General features: G+C 41.6%; 1 protein-coding gene across 3 annotated transcripts in view; it reads left to right on the plus strand.

Moving 5' to 3' along the window:
* The first annotated feature begins 207 nt into the window (after window positions 1-207).
* LOC144753746 (immunoglobulin superfamily member 1-like) overlaps window positions 208-27789 on the plus strand; it is a 752980-nt gene continuing 725398 nt past the window's right edge. The window contains exons 1-2 of one of the 3 annotated variants that reach the window (XM_078641329.1): window positions 208-252; window positions 19111-19170. The gene's annotated coding sequence lies outside the window, so the exon portion shown is untranslated. Of the gene's footprint in view, window positions 427-19110; window positions 19171-27789 lie in introns of all 3 variants that reach the window. The other 2 variants (XM_078641330.1, XM_078641327.1) reach the window with 2 other exon arrangements.

A 27789-nucleotide genomic window follows, 5' to 3' on the forward strand; every position in this document is an offset into this window, starting at 1 on the left:
CTTAAAACGTTATTGATCTTTCATGCAGCATTTTCTGTGCCACTGCCCCATGTCTGAACACGTCTGTAACGTCACTATTTGTGAGCGAATCGTGATCGCTGTGAGCCCCATCCCAGGGACCTCTTGCTCCAATCAGGTCATTGCATGTCAGCTGCTGGTGCATCAAGTTCCTCTTTTCGGGAACTATCTGAATCATGGTGAGCAGCGGGGAAGGCGGCTCAGTGGGAGTGGGTGAGACTATCCCAGACTGAGGTTGGTGTTTTCTACACCACAAAAACGTATTTTTTGTATAATGGTGTTACAGGTTCTCACTTCCTCTGCAATGAGTCGCATGACAGTGGGTTTTTGTCTGTGGCGTCCGGCCTCACTTCGCATCCTTCATTAGCCCAGAAGAGCAGCCACCAGACAGAGACAGAGACAGGTAAAGTGAGCTCGACTCTTCCTCTCTAAGTAGTTGCCTCTTTAATAGCAGGGTCAGTGTGCCATGGTTGGTAGGTCTGCACTCAAGTAGCATTTATGGAACATAGTGGAGATAGCATGAACAGGAGGGCTTTAGCAATTAGAGCAGAGATCTTCAAACGGGTGGGTGAGGTGGGGGCCTGAATGTGCCTCAGTGGGGGCGTTGGATAAGTGAAAGAGTGGCAGTAAGCCTCTTAGCGATGGTCCATTGGTAACATATGTGGTCACTCGTGTCCTGGATGGGAGTGGGTGTCAAAGGGCCAGGACGCAGAATATCACGCCAACTCCCCCCTCCCCTTTATGAAAAAGGACCCCCCATGGCTACTTTTACACTTTAGGGAGACCGGGCTGTCGATAGCATGTTGGCAATGATGTATTTGATTGTGTTTTTGAAAGGAATGATTGAAGATAACTTAAACGTTTTAATTGTTAAATATATTTATAACTGCCAATTTTAAAGAAAAAATGTGTTTGTCATTCTGGAGGAAGTTAATTAATTTTGTACATGTTAGGTGGTGCAACACTGAAAAGTTAAAAGGATATTGATGTAGAGAGATTTATCTGTTGCCATGTTTAAGGAGTTGAAAGTATTTTTTGTCCAGCGGACGGTTCAGAAAATAGTCCCTCGCCGTGTTTGTGTTCCATGTCTTATTCAGTGACAGGGTACGCAGTTGATACGTTTGGAGGCATATCATGCCTTGTTCAGGAAACCTCTAGGATTTCAATTCAGAACGATTCTACATGACATGAGATCAAAGTTTTACAGAGTAGAATTTAGTGGCATTGATCAGCTGTTGTAAAATCTAATCTCATTGGGGCTTATTTGGAGATCGACGAATGTAGATGTCCCTTTGTGAACCCAGCACTTCGGGTTAATATTTAATCACATATAAAGAGTTTAAACATTTTGTCTGTTACTCTTCAATTGTAAGCTTTAAAAGCTTCGCTTGAATGGAACAAAACGGACTCTTATTTGTAAACGCCGAGCACAAAACGAGTACTGTTTTAGAATGTATGGGTCACAGGCATGGGGCACAGGGTGAGAGATGTAGGGGTGAGCAGAATTTGCGTAGTCGCGCTATGCAAAGCTCTGCGAAATGGTAAATGGTAAAAAATCTCCACGAGCAAGCAAAAGTTCTGCGAACATGCAGAATTGCTTGTTTCGCCCATTCGAGATGCTGTTCGCAAACGTGCTCGGGGTGAAATATCTCGCAAACACACATTTTGAAAACGCAAACAAGCAAAAAATTCAGCGAAGCACAGGTCGCGGAATTTTTGGCAATTCCACGTTCTCTACGGAATGCGAAATTACCCAAATTCTGCAAAGTCCGCGAGCAGAACGGAATTTACCGCCCAGACCTAGAGAAATGTCAGGTTGCTTTACTAAACAAACTTCGGACAGCTCATATTTTTTAATATGAATCTTTTGTGCGTGATACTGCGCGGACCATTTTAGTCGGAACCCTTTTTTATGTCTCAGAGGCCTCTTACATGAGGCAGTTCAGTTAGACCAGTGTGGCGTGTGGGTTCATATACTCAAACTAAACGGGTGAAAACCAGGGCCGCCTTTAGGGCAGTGCGGTCACACTAGGCAATGACCTGTGGAGGGGGCACTGGCCTCATTGGGGGGTTCTTATGTTTCGCAATATTTTGTGATTGAAAAGTTGAGGGCCCTTTTGCCTGGTGGTAGTGAGGGAATCCGAGGAGGCGGTTATGGGGTGTGGCGGTGCCAAAAATAAATATCGCACCGGGCGCCACCGGATGTATGACATTACAATGCATGCTTTTACATTATGCTTTTACAACGCAGTTTTTACAACGCATACCATTACAACGCTTAGTGCTTTTAGGCGCTGGATAGTGAATTGTTTAATTTACTATTCCAACTCCAGTCCCCGTGGATAGTAGGGAAGGTACATTAAACACATTCCCTATCCTGGAGCGCCCCCCAGCGCAATGCGTTGTAAAAGTTGCGTCGTAAAGGCACTGCGTGGTAAAAGTTGCGTTGTAAAGGTTGTTTACCGGCGCCACCAATGCTAAAGCCGGCCCTGGTGAAAACTTGTAACTCGGATACCGCTATATAGTCCACTTGATTTGTTTTTGACATTGCTACATTAAGCATATTTAAATTAATATAATGCATAGTTTTAAATTAAAAAAGGGGGAATAGGTAATTTGACCGAAATCACACAGTGATTTTGGTCAAGAGCAAAGCTAGGACTGCAAACAGACTAACTTGCTGGGGTCCTGCATCAGCAATTTTGTCACTTGACCACATCTCTTCTAATCTCACTGCGCTGAAAATTGATTCATATTTTAAAATATGCACTACTCTTAAGTTTAAAAATAGCTGATAATTTGGTAAATAGGTAGCTAATAAATTAGAGTAAAGCTCAATTGCCAATTGTGTATCTCAGAGCGAAAACTGGCATATATTTATCGAATAAACCACCCATGAGCTGAACATGGCTCGCTGTAACGGCGATAATTTATAACCTTTATAAACAAGTGCCATTTGTAATTTGTAATTTGTAATTTGTAATTTGTAACTGGCTTTTGTATCGCGCCAACTCACCGACAGGTCTCAAAGCGCTTCTGACAAAGTACAGCAACAAGAGACAAAGTGAAGATGAAAGATGTTAACTTAACTACGGGAATGTAAACGTGTCCTTGAAAAGTAAAGTTTTCAAGGTTTTCCTAAAACGGAGAAGGTTGGATTCTCTACGAAGCACCTCCGGTAGCTTGTTCATTAGTTGCAAAATGACTTCTATGCCTTGAAATGGTTTTTAAATAAGGTTATTTCATTTCTGGCTCAGTCAGTGTCTGCGACTGCTGAACGCGGTGAGCTATTTTGTTGACTAATGACATCCTGCACACAGTGATCAGACTTCCCTTTCCGTTTTACAGGGGGCTTCAAGCGATGGCAACCACATTAGACGGTTTCTTTCTGCCATTCTTTTGAAGTCCTCAGCAGAAACAGATTTTTGGGGATACCCATTTTTATTACTTCTCTGGCATCAAAGCAGTGAAAAGAGTAAAGCAGTTAGTTACATTTTGGAGTCTGTTGTGTCGTACTAGTGAAGCAACTTGGTACGAAGACATGTGGACCATGTAATGGGGTGGTTTGGAATTTTTAGCTGCGTTGCCGGTGTGATGGTGTGGTCCCATGGTCACGTGGTCAATGTTTAATAGCAGTGGTGGCTGCCAGCAGGGCAAATCAGTGGGGTGGCGCGGGGGACAAAGAAAAAGAAAACTTACCTGCTGCCTGACGCCCACTGCCACGCTAGCTCCTTCAATGTTCACACGTGCCCAGACTCCCCTGCACCAATCCAGATGCTACTCAGCAGGTGCTCCTGAACCCTGTTGATATCTCCAAGCAACAGCTTAGAGATATGCAAGTGTGCATGTCGGTTTGGCCGTCCTAAGACGGCCAGCCAAAAAGACATGCGCACTTAGAGTGCCCTGTGCCCACCACTTCTCCTGCTGCTGATGACCCCGCCCTCAAGACTACACTGCAGCTACAGAGTAAGATAAAATGATAGTAAAGCAGTTTTATTAATTGCTTTATTATCATTTTATTTTACATGCGTTTGCTGGTTCCAGCTTTTGGGTGACGCTCCTCTGCCATAACAGAGGAGCCGTCCCCGTTCAATAAATACTGGGACGGGCAGGCAGGGTCAGGGAGATCAACTGTGCAGGAACCTGTGATCAGTTTAATTTGTCTTTCTAGTCCAAGCCAATAGGGCCATGTATGCTAGTTCTCCTCAGATATACTGCCAGCTCTCCTGCTCACCCGGAGTGGCTGACATAACATCGGCGACGAGGGTGTGTCATACCCTTTGCTCCCAGCGGGCGCCCAGTGTTAAGAGCAGGCATACTGTGGCTGTGTGCTCTCTTCTGGTGAGCGCGATGCTCATACTGCGAGAGTGTAGCAGTCTGCTGGGGCTGTTAAGCCATGTTCTCTAACCGGTACCAGTGCTGCCACGTCCATCCTAAAAAGGAATTGGGTGACCTCCAGGGGCTGCAGCAATGCATGTTAGCTCTCACCCACGTGCAAGGCCCTTTCATCAGCACATGCAAGAGCCTTTTATCCTCATTGGAGGAAAGCGTCACCCGACAAGCACTATCTACAGACCTCAGAGGTGGATCAACGCTGCTCGCCTGGCCAGACTTTAGGGAGATATTAAGGTTGAGCACCAGGATAAGTGCCACGGCTGCAGGACAAGGCCATGACGGGCTGCCCGCAACACAAGCCTACACATTCATGAGCAGGGACGACATAGGTGGAGTCCCCAGCCTATCCAACACCGGTTCACCAGTGGTACCTTTGTGTCCAACAGTTGGATCTTGTGTGCAAAATAACAACCCGAGTGCTGCCACTATCATGGCCAACATTCCTGCAATAGAACCTTTCGTGATAGAGGGAACTCCCTCTGCGCAAGCTCCCAGGTGGAGAGACTGGGTGGAAAGGGTGGAGTTATATTTCGAGGCCACTGAGGTGGAGGAGGAAAGGAAAAGGCCATGATTCTACCTCTTGGGGTAAAGCCATTAACAATATCTCCAAAACGAATACAGAAGCTGCCCCGAAGATGCACGGCATGCTCACAGCAGCTCTTAGCGTGTACTTTGAACCAGTGGCAAATCAGAATTATGAAAGATGTTTATTCCTCCAGGCAACTTGCGGAGGAGTCAATTGACACCTTGTACATACAAATGAAGGAGCTGGCTAGCACCTGCGGGTTTGCCACTGAGAGGGCATAGATACGGGGTCCAATAATCCAAGGGCTACATCAGCAAAACTCCTTGACCTCATCCTGCAGAATTCAGGGAAATCATTGGCAGACATTTTAACTATGGACATGAGGAAATAATTATGGAAAGCTTCGGCCCTCCCACATGAAAGCCACCCTACAAAGGGTGGTACAGACGGAACTGGTGAATGCCATTGCATCACCACCTAACCATAGCAAGTCAAGAAAGTCACCAAAACTGCTCGATCCGAAGCAATCAACGTCAATGATGACATTCTAGTATATGCCAAGTCTCTACCAGAACACAGCGCTAAGCTAGGGAAAGTCCTCCAAAGAATACAGGACTCTGGGCTCATCCTACATCAAAGCAAATGGGAGTTCCTTAAGCAGAAGCTCAATTTCTTAAGATTCACATGTTCAGCGGAGGGAGTGGCACCCAACCCCAAAAAGGCATGAGATATCAAGGAAGTGCCCCCACCTTTCACAGTGTCAGAGTTACACAGTTTTATAGGCATTCTAAACTATTGTGTCAGATTCATTAAGGACTTGATGACTGTGACTCAGCCAGACCATAACCTCACCAGGTCGGCAGTCCCCTGGATATAAAGCATGGAGAAAGAACGTGCATTTTTTTGAGAGCATAGATGCCTTGTCAGGTGACACCCCCCTCATATACTTCGATCCCTGGAATGAAACCATCATAGCTGTGGATGCTGGCAGAAAGGGCCTGGGGCCATGTTAATGCAATGACCTGAAGAAGGGGATTGGGCCCCAGTGGTATTTGCAAGCTGATTCCTCATGACGACCGAACAGAGATACTCCCAAATTGGGAAAAGGGCAATAGCCATACATTGATGACGTCTACTTTTCCCCTTGTGGTATACAGACATAATATCGAATCCAAAATATAGAATAGCACTAATATCAATATAAAGTGTTTTTTTATGTTATTTTATTTAATTTTTACGTGATTTAATTCTATAGCGGGTTGCCGGTTTATAGGGGAATAGGGTGGGAAGTAATTTAATTGTAATTAATTAAATATGTTAATTTATTTATTGGTGTTTATTTTGAATTAACTGTTAATTGATTATTAATTTGTATTTAATACATTTTCAATTGGTAATGAATTTTTAATTGGTAATTAATTTTTAATTGGTAAATATATTTTTATTGATTAATTGATAATTATTTTAATTTCATTATTTATTTTCCGTAGCGGGTTGTGGGTTTATAGGGGAATTGGGCGTGAAGTAATTTAATTGTAATTAATTAAAAATGCTAATTTATTTATTGGTATTCATTTTGAATTAATTGTTAATTATTTTTTAATTGGTAATTCATTAATTGTTAATTGGTGATTCATTTGTATTAATTGATTAAGTGATAATTATGTTAATTTAATTAATTTATTTTCCGTAGTGGGTTGTGGGTTTATAGGGGAATAGGGTGAGAAGTAATTTAATTGTAATTAATTAAATATGTTAATTTATTTATTGGTACTTATTTTGAATTAATTGTTGATTAATTAATAATTTGTATTTACTAAATTTTTTAATGGTAATTAATTTTTATTAATAGATTAATTGATCATTATGTTAATTGTATTAATTTATTTTCCGTAGCGGGTTGTGTGTTTATATGGGAATAGGGTGGGAAGTAATTTAATTATAATGAAATAAATCATTTTTATTTATTTATTGGTATTTATTTTTAATTTATTGGTAATTAAATGTTAATTGGTAATTAATTTGTATTAATAGGAAAATAATTTTAATAACTAATATTCATTTGTATTTTTAATTGATTAATTATTACATAATTATAAATTGGTAATTTATTTTAATACATTTTTTATTGGTATTGATATTTAATTTATTTCTATGAATATATTAAATCTTTACTTTCCCTACTGCTAAACTCACTAGAGTGGGAATAGTAATTTTTATCCCTACGCTATCCAACGCTTTCCCTACTGTTGCACTCTCTGGAGTGGAAATAGTAATTTTTACCCCTCCGCTATCCAACGCTGTCCCTACTGTTGCACTCACTGGAGTGGGAATAGTCATTTTTACCCCTACGCTATCCAGCGCTTTCCCTACTGTTGCACTCTCTGGAGTTCGAATAGTAATTTTTACCCCTACGGTATCCAACGCTTTCTCTACTGTTGCACTCTCTAGAGGGGGAATAGTACTTTTTACCCCTCCGCTATCCAACGCTGTCCCTACTGTTGCTCTCTCTGGAGTGGGAATAGTAATTTTTACCCCTACGCTATCCAACGCTTTCCCTACTGTTGCACTCTCTGGAGTGGAAATAGTAATTTTTACCCCTCCGCTATCCAACGCTGTCCCTACTGTTGCACTCACTGGAGTGGGAATAGTCATTTTTACCCCTACGCTATCCAGCGCTTTCCCTACTGTTGCACTCTCTGGAGTTCGAATAGTAATTTTTACCCCTACGGTATCCAACGCTTTCTCTACTGTTGCACTCTCTAGAGGGGGAATAGTACTTTTTACCCCTACGCTATCCAACGCTTTCCCTACTGTTGCACTCTCTGGAGTGGGAATAGTAATTTTTACCCCTACTCTATCCAACGCTTTCCCTACTGTTGCACTCTCTGGAGTGGGAATAGTAATTTTTACCCCTACGCTATCCAACGCTTTCTCTCCTGTTGCACCCTCTGGAGTGGGAATAGTAATTTTTGCCCCTACGCTATCCAACGCTTTTCCTACTGTTGCACTCTCTGGAGTGGGAATAGTAATTTTTACCCCTACGCTATCCAATGTTTTCACTACTGTTGCACTCTCTGGAGTGTGAATAGTCATTTTTACCCCTACGCTATCCAACACTATCTCTATTGTTGCACTCTCTGGAGTGGGAATAGTAATTTTTACCCTCCCACTATCCAACACTTTCTCTACTGTTGCACCCTCTGGAGTGGGAATAGTAATGTTTACCCTCCCGCTATCCAACGCTCTTCCTACTGTTGCACTCACTGGAGTGGGAATAGTAATTTTTACCCCTACGCTATCCAACGCTTTCCCTACTGTTGCACTCACTGGAGTGGGAATAGTAATTTTTACCCCTACACTATCCAACGCTTTCTCTACTGTTTCACTCACTGGAGTGGTAATAGTAATTTTTACCCTTACGCTATCCAACGCTTTCCCTAGTGTTGCACTCACTGGAGTGGGAATAGTAACTTTAACCCCTATGCTATCCAACGTTTACCCTACTGTTGCAGTCGCTGGAGTGGTAATAGTAAATTTTACCCTCCCGCTATCCTACAGTAAAAATATTGTATATTTTTAAATACTATTATGTTAATATATATATATATATATATATATATATGTGTTAAAAAATCAAATTGTATGTTTATTTTTTTTACTTAAATTGATTATTTAATAATTTTAAAGTTATTTAAGTATTTTTAAGTATGTTTTAGTTAATTATAGTTATTACTTCATTATTTTAAATTACTTTTAAGACATTTAAAAAAATTCGATATGTTGACTAACTATATTTTTTTTCTTCTATATTTTTGATTCGATATTTTTGTACTTAACTGTTTGTAGATAGGACTTCGATATTTTTGCTTTCTATATTTTATCTTCGATATTTTGGGTATTCCATATTTCTGTATTCTAAGACCAAGGTTGTCATCTTTGGGTCCTACCATCAGAAAAAGAAGGCACAATGGCATTTGAGCAACCTGCAAATTAAGACGGTGGTCTCATACAATTACCTAGGGGTCTGGCTGACGGATCGGGCTAAGGCGACTGCCCATTTGAAACATCAGAGCAGTAAGGCCAACAGGGTCATATATTTACTCTAACAACTAAACAATAAGCTGATTAGTCCAACCGCCGGCCCAATATTGAAAGCTATGAAAGCAAAACTGCCACCTGCAATCAGCTATGGCCACCAGGCTTTCCCCGGGTCACTGCAGGCCTACTTAAATACAGCGCACTCTAAAGCTTATAAAACAGTGTTTCAAATCCCAAGGGCAGCAAGGCAAGCAAGGCTAAGATTGGAGCTGGGAATGGCAAGGCCGGATCTGATGTGCCAGGGTGACATCATAAAACTCGACCTCAGGATTGTAAGGCTCCGACATACTCCTTAAAACTCCAACTAAAATCAATCTTTGAAGAGCCTTGCACGCCCTGGCATTCTGCACTCAATAAAGCGACTGAGACATTGAATACAGTGAGAGAAAGCAAATCGAGGCCCCTGAACACATGGAAAAAAGTGATACATAAACAAGTGTGTGAAATCTCATTTGATTTGGACTGCAAATCCCTTCGTTCAAGGCCACTCCTAGGGGCCCATTAGGATGTCGGGCGGGTTTCCCCCGCCAGGCTGGCGGGGGCAATCCGACCGACATCCGCAAGTGAACCCCCCCGCCATATTAGTATGGCGGGAGGGACCGCGGCGGACGGAAAGGATTAATATGGTGGCGGTGTCTAATAGACACCGCCGCCATATTACGATGGGCCAATTCAGATGCCTTTCCGTGGCGGCGATGCCGCCACGGATAGGCATGCGATCTTCACTCTGGGGGCCCCGTGCGGGCCCCCAGAGTTAAGGAGGAGTGGGGGGTACACACGGGGGTACCTGTGGTACCCCCAGCATTTGCATACACGAAGCAGCAGGCACCGCGCGGTGCCTGCCGCTTCGTGTATGCAAATGCATGCATGCATTTCTGACATTGTGGCGGGCGGTGCAGTGAGCACCGCCGCCACAATGTTAGAAATGAGGGATTAGTCCTGTGGTGGGCACATCCTAATGCTGACGTCGGGACCCCCGTTCTTAAGGCGGGCGGTCCCGTTTCCCGCAAGGGTGGGGGGCGGGCAAAGTCCGCCTGCCATCCTAATGGGGGCCTTAGTCTCCTTGAATAATTCTTACACAGTAGGAAAAGCCCAGGCTTACTTACGTGACGCCATTACACAATCAGTTCGAAGTAAAATCTTATCCATGAGACTAATCGCCCTAGGAATTGTGGATTTTAATCCTGAGTGGGCTCGCAGAGGGGAAGACACTAAATGCAGACTTTGCTCATACAAGAGGAAATTGTGGCTCTACCTGCTATGTTGTTGCCCCAGTCTTATCAAGGAAAGAAGGTGATTACTGTTTCCGAGTTGCTCCACTAATGGAACAAATTCCTGCAGCGAAGCATCAGCCATGTGTTTTCTCACAAACAGCACGATGATTCTAGCCAGACTGGGGAAATTTGTCCATCATATTAGGACTGACTTAAAACTGGCAAATGAATGAAATAAAACTCTGGAGAAGATCACTGCAAATCCAGCACAAGGATGCTGAGGTGGCCTAATCCGTGCATCGATGCTTGTCTGCACTTTCAGCATCCCAGTCAGGAAAACCTCTCTCATGGTGAATGGTCTAGAGGCCAAGGGGAAGGAATCATCACCTGACATTCCCACCCATAGAATAACATGGTAGCCCGGCCACCTTCAAAGCCACACCTCCATAAACACTAACTCTGGGGAAGACCGACTTTGGTGGAACTTGGGGAGGGGAGTCAAACTTTTTTTTCTTTTCTTCTTCTTATCAAAACGTATTTTAAACCTCGGTAACAAATAATCGTTTTTAATTATTGTTCTAGCTATAATATGATGAGCACTTTTTACTGTAACTATTTTAATTAATTGTACAGTTAATAAAAATACTATTGATTGACTGTATTCTATATTTTGTCAGTGGTCCCCACTTGTATGTCTATGGGTATCCTTTTGTAGTTACTACCTACCACAAGCCCTACGTTCCACTCTTCCAAGGGACATCCTCTAAGCCACTGTCATGAGGGGAGTATTAGAATTGTTACCCATGTTGCTGGTGTGTCTCGCTGTCACATGGACAACATTCAATAAATACTGGGACGAGCAGGTGGGGCCAGGGAGACCACCTTCACTAGAAGCTGTGACAGTCTAATCATTGTCTCTGTGTTTCTTTCATTAGCCCAAGCCACGAGGGCCTTGTATGCTGGTTGTCCTCAGACATACTGCCAGCACTACTGATCACCCAGTCTGACTGATATAACAGGGTCTTATTGTCAAAATAACATACATGGCAACAATTGAGCAGAGGATAGTGGGAGATTATAAATAAATTATCGGCCAAATGGATTTTCCTTATGAGGTCTATTGAAGAAGAGGCAATTTAAGGTGAGAGACAGACAAAATAAAGCTAGTTTTGGCTCCAAAAAACTTGTCTCCCGTCTGAATCTGGGTCCATTGTCATGTATGAAATAACGCTCAATGTTGCCCCTTGCCAGAGGCTGGTGCATTGTGCACTATGTAAAACCAGTTTCACACAAGGAAGCTTACTAGCAAAGGCTACAATTTCCGTTGACTCTCCCACAGAGGAGGTCTTGTCTGATGTCACCCATTCTCCGTATCCCACCTGGGCACCTATTTTTCTTTTGTCTAAAATTGGTCCCATAGAACCAGCTGAGGTCTACAGAGAGGGGCTGGCCACTGTTAACATGGCCTGTTGCAGGATCTGCAACAAAGAGCCTTTATTGCTGAACCATGAGCACAAGCAGAGCTTCATAAGCACCTGGAACCAAGCAAAGGGTAGGGCTGGGAAAAGCTTGGGGTCTGGAAGTGGGTCCGAAGTGGCCAGAGACTCCAAAGTAAAAAGGATCATGAAGAAGAGCTTAAGGAGGAAGGTAGGCCTCGATACAGAGAACACTGCTACATTAAAGAAAGGGAAGGAGGATTCTGTTCACATGGACACTTAAGAGCAGGAAGACGCCTTTACAGAAAACGCCACGAAGAGCACCACCTTTATAATACACCAGACAAACAATTATCTTAGCTTGTTCCACAAATAAACCACAATATTCACTTTGCTATATTGACCAAAGAGAATTGCTGTATGCTTGTGGCACAAGATCACCCACAAAATATTAATAATGCCCTTCCATTCTCGTCATCAACAGTGGTATCCTTGCACAAGTGCTTTGTAGGCATGCTGGTGGGCTTTACAGCTTTGTCTCCACAGTGAGAATGTTAGACACTGTGGCACTATTTACAAACTGCAATTAGTAGGACATTTAATAATACTCCAAAAGTAGTACTTGCGTACTACAAAATGTTCACAAACCTGCATGTGGAGGTCTCTGTCTCTTCTTTCTACACAGAGATCTCTGCCACATGTGTGTGGATCTTTGCAGATGTACATATACGTTTTGGTAGTAAATGGGGGAGGGACAAGGGGTAATGGCTAAAAATTGGAAATATATCGACCTATATGGGAAGGAATTGGAGAAGGGTAAGGAGGGACTTAGGGGGAGGCATGCAAATAATTGCTATTCACAAATTGTGCTTCTAAAGTTATTACAGTCAAAAAGGGCATAAAAACTAGGGCGGGGCAGAACTCGTGGAATTTGACTCAGTGGAATTAGTGGAGTTACATAAAAAGTATGCAAGTTTCAGCAGAGTTCTGCCAATGGGAAGAAATTGGTATGTTGCGCTGCTTGTGCTGCTACTTAGCGCCGGGAGCACATGTCACGCAAAAAAATCAGCGCGAACAGCACCACAACGTGCGTCAGAGGACACAGCTACTCCAGTTGATTTTGCTGCTATTCGAGTATATTTTCTACTTGAGATGCAGCCTTTTGACCACGAATGGTTATGACCGTCCGCGTTACAAAGATCTTGCCAGCTGTCTTCCAAGTGACCGTAAATTGCGCTAGGGAACATCAAATCTTGCTCGAGCTCACCAACTTCCCATTCTGGAGCTGCACGTGACAAAATTCTGCCACGAGGTGATTGCCAGTATTTGTCTGGAGCACCATCTTACAAGAGTAGCATGGATTTGCCAATATGTATCCAGTTCCGTCAGTGCCCATTCTTACAGAAAACCAAAGTAAATGTACTTCAGCCAAGCCATGGAGTAAGTCTAACATCACACACAGTCACTCACTAGTACCGCAGATCATTTCCATAGAAAATAATGGAGGCACCAAGTAACAATAGAATTACTTGGAAAAGTAATAGGATTTTATACATTTTCTTAAAATCTAAAAAATATTTATTGAATTTATAATTTTCAATTTTATGACAAGGCTTTTAACACTTACAACACACCTCATAATGCAAGGAGTGATGGATGTGTACTCCACCACCCATCTACAGCTGAAACACATTGCAACACCAACTAATCATATACAAGCTGGCCACATAAGAAATAAATTAACAACTATTACTCCCTACTCTATGTTGGTGAATGTGTTTGTTGCGTTGCCTCTAAATTTGAGGATCAATTATCTGTGGAGGATAGAAAGGGTTTGCAGGCAAAGAATCAACCTCTTTGGGCTGTCCTTGAATGATCCTTGACATGACTGCAACTGGGAACTTAAGTCTCATTCACCTTCAGCCCACTTCCATGCTATCCCTACCTACGTCAAAATACCAGCAGCACTCCATTTCATGCCTATTGGGCCATTTTCAGAGAGTCAGCTTTGAGATAGGGAAGCCAGTCTTAATGTTTGCATCAGGTACATGGATGGACAACCGAGGGTTTATCATCATAGTGGTCACTAACTGAAAGGTAAAGTTTGGCAATGTAACTTTATACCTTTTAATGCCTTTGCCCACTTCCTTTGCCTGGTTGGTGCCATTGATTGCACCAACGTGGCACTTCAACCACCTCGCCACACAGCACACCTGTTAGACCTGACATCAGTGATGTGGTTTCCCAGGACTTTTTGCCTTCCAACCTCCTGTTTACTGACTTTATTTTTGCCAACTTTAGGATTCTGGACACTTATCCACTGCTAACCAGTGCTAAAGTGCATATACTTTGTGCTCAAAACATGGTAACATATTTAATTTATTTATAAGTCCCTAGTAAAATGAACTGTATGTGTTCAGGGCCTATATATTAAATGCTACTAGTGGGCCAGCAACACTGATTATGCCACCCACTTCAGTAGCCCTTTAAGCATGGCTGAGTCCTGCCACAGCAAAGCCTGTGTGTGCAGTTTAATCTGTCATTATGACTGGGCAAACTAACCTACTTGCCAAGCCCACAATTTCCCTTTTATTACATTTTATTACATATAAGTCCCCCCTAAGGTAGGCCCTGGGTGTCCCTATGGACAGGGTGCAGTGTATTTAAAAGGTAGGATGAGTACTTTTGACATTTACATGTCTTTGTAGATAAAAACTGCTAAATTTGTTTTTCACTTCTGCAAGGCCTCTCTTACCCATAGGTTATCATTGGGATTGCCCTAAAACATCTTTTAAGTGTAATTCCCAATTGGGAAAAGATAGAAATTTGGAGTTTGGTATCTCTGGACTCACAATTTAGATTCTCAACTTATGGTGAAGTCGGATTTTAAATTGTAAGTCTGAAAATGCCACTTGTAGAAAGTTGGCATTTTCTTACTTTAATCATTCTGTGCCTCTGCCTGTATCTGAATACACGTCTGAGTTGGGTAGCAGCTGGGCTGGGCTTTGTGCATTCCCTCTAGACAGTCACATACAAAGGAAGCTGGAGTGTGACATTTGCATCCTGATGGCCCATCACCATGATGATGTGCCTTCCTGAGGTAGATTGGGACAGAGGAGCTGGCACTTGCACCTGAATAGGGCTGTGCCTGTCCCCACACAAAGAGCTGCATACCCCCTGTAGTGAGTCTGGAGCCAGTACAGGAAAGGCAAGGACCATGTGGTCTTCAAAGGCCTCTTTGAAGGGCATTCTGCCAGGAAGAAGAGCTGCTGTGCTGTAAGAGGGACTGTGACTCTGCTAACTGCTTTGCTGCGTTGGCCCACTGCTTCTTGCCTGGGAGTTAGAAGGACTAGAGCTGCTCTACATCCTTAAACCCAAGTTTCTCCAAGGGCTTGCTGGCTTGCCCCCTGTTCTTGAAGTCTCAGGGCCTTCAAAGACTTCCTTCAAACAAGCTTCAGCTGCTGAACTCTGCCAAATGTGAGTCGTTTCCTGCCAAGAGGTGCCAATCCAGTCCTGTGCCTTGAAAGTGGATTCTTCAGCTGTATTTCTGCAAAAATAGACACAGTGATGACTTTACACCAATCGGAACAGACACTGTGTACCTCAATGCAGACGCAGTGCAGATCAGAAGACGTCCATGTGTGGCTTGACTTTGACACAGGACCCGACTTCAAGGTTCGACGATGACGCAGATCAGATCCGAGGTTCCGACTGCAAGGCTCTACGACGATGCTGAACCCGAGGTTCAACGACTATGGCGCGCCAATCCAAGGTCCCGACTGCGAGGCTGCATGGTAAGCTGTTCGACGATGACGTGGGACCCAACTGTGTGGCAAGGCTTTGACGCATCGAGTGTTCGCTGATGCTAGCTCCATCCAAGGTACTTTTTCAGTGATCCCTGCATGATTCCTGTAGCCAGCTTGTCCTCCATCTCAGTCGGCCAGAACTTTGGAATATCCCTGGTCTAACATGACCTCAAGTAAGCCTTAAGCACTATTGACTTCTTGCACTATATTGCAGTTTATTCTTTAAAAATTAATTTCTCATGTTCTAATTATTGGATTTTGTCATGTTGGTCTTATTTTAGTCAAATTAATATTCTCTATTGTTCCAAACTGGTGTGGTTGTCTGCAAGTAATTGTAGTTAAGTGTGCACAAATACTTTACACATTGCCTCTTAAGTTAAGCCTGACTGCTCTGTGCCAAGCTACCAGAGGGTTAGTGCTGGTTAATTTAGGCTGTGTATCTCACTTACCCTTACTAGGATTGTGGTCTCTACTTGGACAGGGTGCATACATCTACCAACTAGAGACCCAATTTCTAACAACATTTTTCCTGCCTGCAACAGAAACCGATTGCACTCCATCAAAGTGCAAGCTGTCTGTAAGGCCAGGGGCTGCTTCATTGTGTAAGACGTCATCCTTCCTGGAAAGACACAAAACAGCTACATCTTCCGTCAGTCACCTACTGAATGTTGAAGGTTGCTGGGGATTTCAGTGACACGTAGCTCATTGGTAAGCAAGAGCATCTAAAACTGGGGAAACATGTCCATGTGGGTGGGTGGCATCTCAAAAATACTTATTAATTACTCAATACAACACAATAGACATACATTCTCTGGACACTTACTGCATGAATGCACAGATATTGTATTACATTTATAAGAGACCCCCATTTACAGAAATATCACGTTTTTGTTCCAGGTGATACCGGTATGCAGTCTTCAGGGTCAGACTGGCCTATAGGGCAATCAAGCAGTGCCTGAAGAGCTGGACTCGCAAGTCAGTATGTAGGCCATCTGTTGGGCTATTTGTGGGCATGTTTTTTGGTCAGCCGGGCCAGTTTTTATTGTTGATTTACTTTGAATTGAAACAAACATTGCGTGTAGCAAGGCTGAAATCCATGCAATATTTTATACATGGTAAAAACGTATCCAGTGTTTCCAAACACGAGCTACTTTTCAAACTATCTAGTTTACTAATGGGGTCCACTTTTACTTTGGTGCAATTTTCTTTCAAGTCCAACCCTGGCTCTTCCTCTCTACACAACCTGCAGATGTGCAACTACACAACTTTAACAGAAGTACAATAGGAACCACATACGTACATGAGCCATTATGTGATTTATATCTTGGCAATACAGGAGGTGCTGATAAACTTCCCAGAAGTTGCGTGAAAGAGTGTTGTAGCTTATTGTGTGTTGTGCAACATTGTCATGAAACAGGGATTACATATCAACATTATACCTGGTCTGCGCTCACATCCAGGTTCCTGGGATGGGTAACAGAACCATGGTCAAGTTATACTGGTGTGGGATCGACTAGTTAACTCATTTTTTCATTTGAGCTGATCATTTGGTTGCTTCATTTATATGCTTGAACAGTCTGTAGTTAATGATGAATGGTGAACTACCTCTCTGTCCATACACATCATCCTGAGTCAATTCTGTTTAACATAATGTCATCAACAAGCATGCTACGCTCTACTTAATAATAATTAGAAATGTTATTTTCCATAAGATACAAACACTTGACTTACAACACTTATGAAAAATGTCTCACATAGTGCAGCGCATTTGTAGAACATACATACAACACACCCTAATTTTGATACAGAAACCATGAAGACAACCACTGCCTATATCTGTCTTTTTAATTTTCAATTATTTTGTGGGTCTCTCTAAATTGCAGGGTCTCCCTTCCGCATGAAAGGTATCTCCTCCATACGCGATGGGCTCCCTACTTAATGCGGGGACCGGGCCGAGTCTCCAAAGTCAGGGCAGAAATGTCTGTGTACTACAATAAATGTGAGGGTACATACTGGAACTCAGACACTTTATGGTCCTACTGACCCATCCTTTAACCAGAATAGCTTCTAATACTTGAACATGGCTATGCCACAAGTTGAGAGGGCCCCCAACTTGACTGACAAAGAGTTAAAGATCAAATGTGAGGGGGTCCTCTGAGGCTACACTCAGCGTTATGGGTTCCAGAGAGACAACTTAACATTGTAGCTCAGGATCAAATTTCGAGGTAAATCAGCTCATTCTGCAGAGCAGTGGGTGTTCACACTCGATGGAGCAAAGAATGCTGCAAGTGCTCTGGAGGACCTTCGTTGCTGGGCCAAATTAAGGCCCAGGGCATTCTAGGTCTGTCCTCCCAGCCACATTTTCGGTACTACCACATGGTACTATTGTACATAAGGTTCCTGAGAGCAGCTCATCCGACCCCTCACACTCCTCTGGAAGAGTTTGAGCAGCAGTGAGGCAGTAAGTGTATTCTTTTTATATTAACTTATGAGCAAATGAGTTTTGATAGTGTTGTCCAGTCATGTGCGAAGTGTGTGCTTTGTTCTAACATTCCATATTATCATATCCTGTGTTATTTTGTGTTCTGGAATTGAATGCATGTTTTCAAATACTAACATACATTTATATGGTATTTTTGTTTGGATTTACTAATCATCTAATCGTGACATAATGGAAATGTTTTTCAAATTTACAATATTGTGTCACAATAACATATCAAACACAATCTTAATGCTTTAGTAATGTAACATTTCCTCGTTGTCAAAGTTTGTTTATGTAAGGATGACATTGTAAATAAAAATAAGGCTTGGGGTTTTTGGGCACAGTGTTGTCCAAACAGTTCATAGCCACATGTTGGGCGAGCCCTAGCATACCCAAGAATAAATTGTGGAAAAAAGACCTGGTGGCCTTAGCAGATGAACAACACATGAAAAGCAAAAGAAAAGATGAAAAATTGAATGAATATTTGACAGAATATCTTGGAATGTAGGCGAAATATATAGTCCCCCACCCCAATAATCAACCACCCTGAGAAAAAGGAAGCTAATTGTAAAATAACAAGCAAATAATTGATGGGAAGGAAACTGCTAAATGAGATAATATGAATGATGTAGTATTGATCGCATTGCGCCTTATTAAATGTAATGAATAGAGCTTAAGAAAAGACTTAATCAGTGTACCTATACTTACTCTTAAACCTCCATGTTTTTTTGGATCAAAAGACAAATAATAACATATTTATCACAAAGTTTTAGAAAACAATTAATACAATAAAAGGAAAAACAACATACTCCTTTAACAACTTTTATTACTTTTCAGAATACACAAATTTCTAAGGTAGGCAACACATTGCCAAAAATATTCAAAATGCTGTGTTGTATGCAAATAAATCATGTGTACCATGTGTCTTGGCACAAACATTTGTCCTCCTTTGGATGTCTGATAATAATTCTTTTTATAATTTGACATTTAAAAAATATATAATTAAACATTACTGTGGTACAAAATACACAATGTCATTTATTGAATTTAAGCATATATCCTTCCCTTTAAATTGTTTTAATGATATGAAATATTGAACATGTAAACTCAACCTACTTCATTTTGTTTTCAGCAGACTGAGCTGCCCAACAATCATAGCAGGACCTGGTCACAGAAGACCCTCGTCTGCAAGGTAGGCATGAGAAACAAAACCACCAGTGAGGAAAAGGCAGTAGAGGCATGCAGAAGGAGTGCACCTGCCCAGAGACAAACAGCATACAAAACCAAAAGACAACAGGCAGAGGGTGTAGACCCCACAGTGGTGGTGGAAGATATGGAAACCACCAGATAGGAGGAGGAACATATTGAGAAAGATCAGCCGCTAGGGTCCCAGGAGGATGCCTTGTCACCATCTGGGCCTGTGCCCACCCCTTGTTAACTCCAAAGTCCCCATACCATCAGTGCCTCCACCTGCAACTGCTCCAAAACCGTAATCTCCTCCTCCAAGTGCCCACGCAAAAGAACTACAACAGTCAGTTGACACCAAGGCACATCAGAGGGTGGTTTCATGACTTCATTAATAGCAGGCTTAGAGTCTTGTTTCCTTTCCCAATCTACCCCACGTCCTTTAATCCCGTCTCCTAGTTAGTCTGTGATACTCGTTTCCCCCACTACCACTGTGTTTCAATCTTTCCATGGTGTGTCTCATTCTGCTATGACCAGCTATTTATGGTCTTCTTTGGAAAATGTTACCATTGTTGTGGTGAACAGTGAACCTGAGGATACAGGAACCTTTGCCCCCAAGCCAGAAGTTAGAATCTTACACACCCTTTGGCTTGGGGCAATCACTTTATTAGCATTCTGGATAGTAGACTTGATTTAAAAACTTTTGCATTGTTTAAACACATCTAGCAAATTAGTGATTAATTTTCCTTGACTTTTTATAGATACTATTTAGACATTGTAATTCTATGTTTATAGATTTCCTAACATTTCCTGAATAGTTTTTATTACCCCTTCCCAGTTTGCATTTTTCTTCTGAATTGATGACTCAATTTTTCCATTTGAAAACTTTTCACAAAGTATTTATAAAAAAAGTTTCAAGATTTCAAACATTAAGGTGCGTTTTTTATTTCAGGTTATCACATTGGATGTGTTGAAAATGAAATATTTAGTTCTGGTGAAGATGTTTTCAATATAATAATCATAATTTTAATTGTATTACATGTTGATGGTTAGCAAAGAACAGAACATAAGGAAAACTTCCCAGTGTCCTTACTTTAGAATCATCATTTGAACACAGATGAAAGTTAGATAAAGTTTTTTTTAAAGCTAGAGTACATTTATCTTCAAAATGGTTTCAGTGACTGTTAGGGACATAGAAGTGAAATTTAACAAAACAAAAGTTATGTTCACGGATTTATTCTACTGCTCTACATACACAATACTGGTGGTGAGAGTGAGCATGTCTTGTGGGTGGTTGAGTTGGTGGTGGTGCGATAGATACACATGTTTTGCACAGATGTGGTTGGTTTGCAGGTGTTGCAAGGTAATTGACAGCTGGTTTTGTAAACGGAGTGTCTCTCAAAGTTTGAGGTGCCTCTGAAGAATCGTGTACATACATTTGACGTGAAGGTTGACTTCGGTATTTATTTTTATTGTCTCAATCCTCTTCATGGTCAAGACATGTTGCCATGCCTCTTCCTTCAAGCTGTGAAGATGTTCACGGCGCACTTTGCCTTAACTCCATAACATTTCAAAATGTTATTAAAGACACAGGTCTGCTTGTCAATCATCTGAGATATTCCTTTTAGGGAGTCCGCTATCTCACAGAGAGTTACCACCATTGCATGAACATGGCCTGGATGCTGACGGCCACAAAGAGTGCTACCATCTGGGAGATTTTTGTAGCGAAATTGATGAAGGGAGAAGAGCTGTTTCTCCTAGTGGGTGTTCTCTCCATCAGATGGTTGAAAGAAGAACAGAGCTATGCCTGCCTGTATGAAAGGAGTGTGTAGGTGACAATGCAGAGGTAATTGTAAGATGAGGCATGTGAGGAGATGAGTTGTGCATAAGCAGAACAACCATCTATGGCTGATGAGGGAGTGTTGGGGAATGCCATTCCTCAGAAGTGATCTTGCAGGAATACTACTGACCGGTTGTGATGAGGTCTTTTTTGTTGTTTTCAGAGTGGGGAAATTATGTCCTCCTCCTCGTCTCCTTCTTCCTCCTCCTTGAGCAGCTCCAACTCATCCTATTATTCCTAGGCAGTGTTGGCTGCTTCAGTAGCTGCTTGGAGTAGGTTTACATTTGTTCCCTGAATTCCCCTCCATCCTCCACTTGTAGATGGTTCAGCATAATCACCCAGCGCGATGTCAAATGTACTTGCAAGAAGAAGACAAAAAAGTTGAAATTTATTTGTGTGACAATATTTCTATAAGCTACGTTAATAAAAAATATTTTTGAAGTTGAGAATTGATCCATGCATGAAATTATTACTTGTCTACTATATCAACTTACAAGGTCTAGTCACATATGTTCCCTTTCTGAATGACCCCTTTGATGTCAGCTCTGAGCCAGTCTCCTGGTAGTTGGTTTTGAAAGGGTATCTCCTGATGTACAAGCTATAAAGAAAATTATGAAAAATTATGAACAATCAATGTTTCTCTAAAAAGGGATCTTTATCACAATTGCTTACAAATTAGAGAAAAAACATGAATGGAAAGCAATCAACAGCAATAAAAATACATTTACAATTTTAAAATTCAAAAATACAATAAAAAAACAAACACAGAAAATGCATTGAAAGGATTAATTATGAGATCTAGTAGTAAAGATCAGAATTTCCTAGACTTGCCTGCCTGAGGAATGGTGAACAGCCTAGTAGCTGCTACTAAGATGGCACTTATCAGTGTTTTTGTTCTTAAGGTACACACCAGGGGCTGTTGAATGATAGATGCAGAATACAGAGTGAGAGACATACATAAAGGGGAGGGGTAACCCATCTTAAGCCAAGCACAATGAGAATATTCTCTATGGTTTTTATATAACGTTTGACAACCACACAGATTCCTGATGTAAAATGTATTTTATTGTGCTGACATTACAATCCCAAGTCTAAGAGAACTTTACATTTATAAAGTATAACTCAAAAGGGGTCTTAAATATTGACCAAGTTGGAAATAGGTGTACGTGTGACACTACACACCCAACTGCCCTGTAACAAGTAGGTTAGAGTTAAAGTAAAAAAAAGCCAACACTATTCTTAACAGTCTCTAGCATCTGTATGCTCTGTGTTGCCATTCTGAGGTTTGTTGCAGTGATATGAGCAGAAATACATGTTATTGCAGGTGGTGAAATGGACAAAAACACAGGGCCTTAAAACGTGGAAAAAAGAAAGTATATTTTATGTTAAGAAATTACATCTCAGAGTCCTATATGAGAATAGCTATTAGTCAATTAAAATACCATTTAAAAATAGGTCTATAGTATAGGAAAAAAACTAACAAAAATCTCCTATATTGTGGTGAGGAGTTCTTTTAGCATAAGGACATACCTTTGTGGCTAGTTCGATTGCATTAAGAGAGATTTCATGTGTTTTGGCGAGGTGCACTTATTATTACTTTTTCCTCAGCTGAAGCAACCAAGTTACTCTTACAAGTGACTGCATGAGATGAATAAAAATCAAAGGAACATTAATATAAACCTCAGCCTTTTATTAGAGCATGTGTTGGGGTGGTGTTTGAGGGAAATATTTGTAGTATGGGGAGTGAGTATAGGGTGGTTTGTAGTAGCAGAGAGATGGTTAAAATCTTACGAGGCTCCACATTAGTGTTGTCTCTAACAGGCCGCCCATACAACAGTTGAGGGACTAATGGTAGAGAAGATAGCCTTCTCGAAGGGAGGGCAAGCCAGACATAGGATTCAGGTACCCATCCTGCCTGAGCTTCAGATAACTTATTCCTAGAGAATATCTCCTTCACCTGCCTTCTCGTATCTTGCCATATTTGGTCTTTATGTGGAACTCCTCCCTCTATGCATTCACTGAGTCATTGACCATCTGACACAAGGCTGCCTTCTGTGCCCTAGTGAGGGTGAATGGAGACAGCCCATGCAGTGTTTTGTAATGATTGGCACAGTACTCTACAAGGGCTGACACCTACTCAGCAACATTTCTGTTCCTCTTCAGACTTGAGAGCTGGGTCTCTTTTAGCAGAATGTGCAGTATAACAAACAGAAATGCTAGAAAAACCTAACTTATGGTGTGAGCATTGTTTAATGCGGTTGGAAATTAATAGATATCAGGTGTGTGCTATCTGGCTTGTTATTTTCCTATTCCCTTCCATGTGGAGGTCTCCTGCCACATGCATGGATGTAAAATATGATTGTAAAGTTAGTAGTAGTAACATTGCAGTTCATACCCGACCTTTATGGGTGGGTAGGGATAACTTTATGCTTGGAAATGGTGAAAAACTAAGTAAAGTTATTCATATGTGCAACAGTAAATTTACTCAAAGAAATCTACACTTGCAAATTTACCTTTGTTAATAGGGTCCAAGGTGGTCATCGATTATGACAGTTGACAGCATCAAACCTAGGTGTGAGACAGGTCAGACAAGATCAGTTAAGCCAAATAGGGAAGGTATTTGTACTGGAGAGTGGTCGGATTTCTCATATGTACCTTGACCTCATAAATGTACCTTGTCTGAACAATTTAGTTTGCCATGGTATATATCAGCCATGTTAAGTGATAGGGCTGCCTGTTTGTTAACAGATGCAATAGGAAAATAGAAGAAGTTCATTGGACACAGAAGCTGTTAGGCTTCTCCTGGGGCTGTGCATAGATAGAGGAGTAGAAATGGATTGGTCCCTGGTTAGGTGCTCTAGTTTCCCAAGGAATCCGACTAGAGCAGATAAGATTCACTACACCCTAGATTTAGATGCATGCTGACCTCAATATATTATTCTGAGAGGTAGGAGAGGAATGTATGTGGTGCTCACCGTCCAATTAGATAAGAAAAATGCCTTTCGGACTTGGTTGTTGTTGCTTACAGTCATCTCTAGGTTGAAGAGATTATGTATTGCAAGTCTGTTCCAAGGTAGTCACTCATTGGTTGTATGGCACAATACTAGCCACAGAAAGTTGTCGTACAAAAAGTAATTGATGTTAAAATAACGACATTAACATTTTCCACTTTACATACATATAATGTAAGGTGCAAAAATATCTACCGCAAAAAAAAATTTACAAAAATATTGCAATTAAAATATTAGCAAATAAAGGTATTTAAGCTTAAAATAAAAGTTTAATTTAATAAATAAAATATACTAGCTTTTACTATAGAAGCAAAAAAACATGTATATGTAATTTTAAAAAACATTTTAAAATTGAAAGAATAATTTAGAAACAATGGTTTAGTTAGAAAACAAATATTTGAAAAGCCAGTTTCATTCATTTTAGAGTTCAACTTACATCAAATATTATTTTATTTACATGCATAATTTTATATTTTTAAAACATCTAAAGCTAAATATACTAATTCATTTTAAATTAAATCACTCTCAATATAGGCAAAAACAATTGTTAATATTCATAAACATTGTAAACATTTTAAATAATTTGTTAAACAATGAAACATTTCAGGTACACTATAAACCTTTATAAGACAATTTAAAAATTCACAGTAAAACAGAAAATGAATCGAACAAATGAAAACAAAATATTATGGGCCAGATGTAGGTCACCGAATACCGGTCGGTAACGGCCGATTTCGGCCGTTACCGACCGGTATTTGGCTTTTGACATGTAGATGGCTCGGAATTTACAGAATCGGTATATTTACCAATACGGTAAATTTACCGCCTCTGTATTTTTCCGAATCGGTAAATATACCGTATCTGTAAATCCATATGTAGGTGGCACAGTTTGCAGTGCCACAGGCCCTTAGGAATTCTTAATTTACCACCCAATCCTATTGGGTGGTAAAATACCGAATTCCAGTGTACATGCACATCTGTGCATGTACACCTATGCCATGTGACACACAGACATGCCCTTAGGGCATGTCTGTGTGCCACATGGCACACAAGCCTGCAATTGGGGTGCTACAGGGTGTCTAAGTGACCCCGTTCCCCCTGCCAGGATTCGGTATTTACCGATCGATTCGGTATTTCCCATTAATTCCTATGGGCTTCAAGGCCCATAGGAATCAATGGGGAATACCGATTCGGAAAATACCGAATCGGTAAATACCGAATATTACAGAATCGGTAATTGTAAAATAAAAATTACCTACATCTGCCTACTTCCAATTTACCTACTCTTAAATACCGAATCGGTATTTAAGAGTAGGTAAATCGGAATTACCTACATCTGGCCCTAAATGCACATTATCATTTACAATTTTCCAAGCGATTTACTTTTGTAACTCCAGTCTAATAAAATATTGGGGAAAGTGCGTAAAGGGAAGCAGTTAGCTTCATTATTTTAATTTCACTTTCACCTATATTAGGGAAAATGCTTGAAAGGGGGCGAGAGATTTTCTATTCTATCTGCAGTCCAACATATGTAGGGAAAATGATTGAACTGAAAGAGGCTGAATAAACACTGGAGAAAGGGCATATGTTAGGGGGCCAGATTTACAGTTCTAACTTCAGTCCAACATAAGTAGGGAAAGTGTATACATTAAAGTGTGTCAGATATACTATTTTAACTTAAGTCCAAAAACCAATGGAGAAGGTGGAGTGAGCCATATGTAGTATTCTAACTCCAAAGTGGTACAAAAGGGGGTGGTGATGGACGGAGCACCGGAACCAATCAAACACTGAACTGGGGGGGCAGAGTGGGCTAAAGAACGGTGATGGATCAAACCCAGATCTTTTGACTGGGTGTGAGTGTTTGATTGTTTCAGATGCTCCGTCCATCACCACCCCCTTTTGTACCGCTTTGGCCGCCATAAGTGTGGCAGGGTATGCTCGGACGTGAGTCCCTTGCTCACTTTGCCACTGGATTCAAGCAAGCCGGGCTGAAGACGGCTGTAATGCCAGAAACCGGTCCTCGGAAGCTTGTTTCCGGTCCAGGGAAGGCATGGCTCGGCAGTTCGGGCTGGACTGTTCCCATGAGGCACAGGGTCAGACTGATTTGCATATAGCCATGTCTGAACTGGGGTGGAAGAGTGGGCTAAAGAACGGTGATGGATCAAACCCAGATCTTTTGACTGGGTGTGAGTGTTTGATTGTTTCAGATGCTCCGTCCATCACCACCCCCTTTTGTACCGCTTTGACCGCCAGAAGTGTGGCAGGGTATGCTCGGACGTGAGTCCCTTGCTCACTTTGCCACTGGATTCAAGCAAGCCGGGCTGAAGACGGCTGTAATGCCAGAAACCAGTCCTCGGAAGCTTGTTTCCGGTCCAGGGAAGGCATGGCTTGGCTGTTCGGGCTGGACTGTTCCCATGAGGCACAGGGTCAGACTGATTTTCATATAGCCATGTCTGAACTGAGGTGGCAGAGTGGGCTAAAGAACGGTGATGGATCAAACCCTGCTCTTTTGACTGGGTGTGAGTGTTTGATTGGTTCAGATGCTCCGTCCATCACCACCCCCTTTTGTACAGCTTTGGCCGCCATAAGTGTGGCAGGGTATGCTCAGACATGAGTCCCTTGCTCACTTTGCCACTGGATTCAAGGAAGCTGGGCTGAAGACGGCTGTAATGCCAGAAACCGGTCCTCGGAAGCTTGTTTCCGGTCCAGGGAAGGCATGGCTTGGCAGTTCGGGCTGGACTGTTCCCATGAGGCACAGGGTCAGACTGATTTGCATATAGCCATGTCTGAACTGGGGTGGCAGAGTGGGCTAAAGAACGGTGATGGATCAAACCCAGATCTTTTGACTGGGTGTGAGTGTTTGATTGGTTCAGATGCTCCGTCCATCACCACCCCCTTTTGTATTCTAACTCCAATCCAACAACAAATGCTTATATTGAGGGCCTGTCAAACGTCTGACTCACAAACACTAGGGAAAAATAGATTCATTGAGGAGGGTGAGGGGAGGGGTCATATTTCATTATCCAAACTGTAAATAGAATAAATTTAATAACATTAAATATATGTTGTTTTCATCTAATTCATTAGTTTGAGTATGTACTGGGCCATGCGGTATCTTTTACTGTAGGGTTTTGCCTATTATTCTGGGTGACTAAGCAATAAAGCTAATGTATTCAGTACTTGTAAGCCAATTAACGGTGTTGTTGTCTGCAAAAGAGCTATCCGAAAGAATTATGCAGTTATCTACTCACAAACATTATTCATTATATTATCATACTTGTCAGTGTAGTCAGCACTGGCAAACAGCTAGAGTAGCGAGGGAAGGCACTCGCATCAAATTAATGCCTTACAATGTTTGGCAGATCAGGATTGTGCTTAGGAAACAATCACCATTCCTGATTAGTGAGGAGATACAGGTATCTTCTTCTGTGCATTAGATGTTGAAAAAGTCAGTAATTGAGGTGCTCTAGGGTATAGTGGAGAGCAACCTCTTGTGTCTTATATGTTTTTTAATCAAGAATTCAGTCTTGAATGAAGGACAATCTTCAGTCGACTTCAGATGAAGATGGCAATGGTCTGTTTTTATTAGATATGTCAGTGGCATACAATACGGCTGATCATCAAATTATTCTGCAGCACTAGGGGTATATTCACACAGACTCATTGCCAAGTTATCAGTACTTCAGTGCAGCAAAAGTGGCGAAAAAATTATCTCCCCATTCACAAGCTGGTGCAAACTGCCCATATCACCAGTTCTCCAGAGATAGCTCCCGCA

The sequence above is a fragment of the Lissotriton helveticus genome, chromosome 5_1 (assembly GCF_964261635.1).
Source record: "Lissotriton helveticus chromosome 5_1, aLisHel1.1, whole genome shotgun sequence".
NCBI lineage: Eukaryota > Metazoa > Chordata > Amphibia > Caudata > Salamandridae > Lissotriton > Lissotriton helveticus.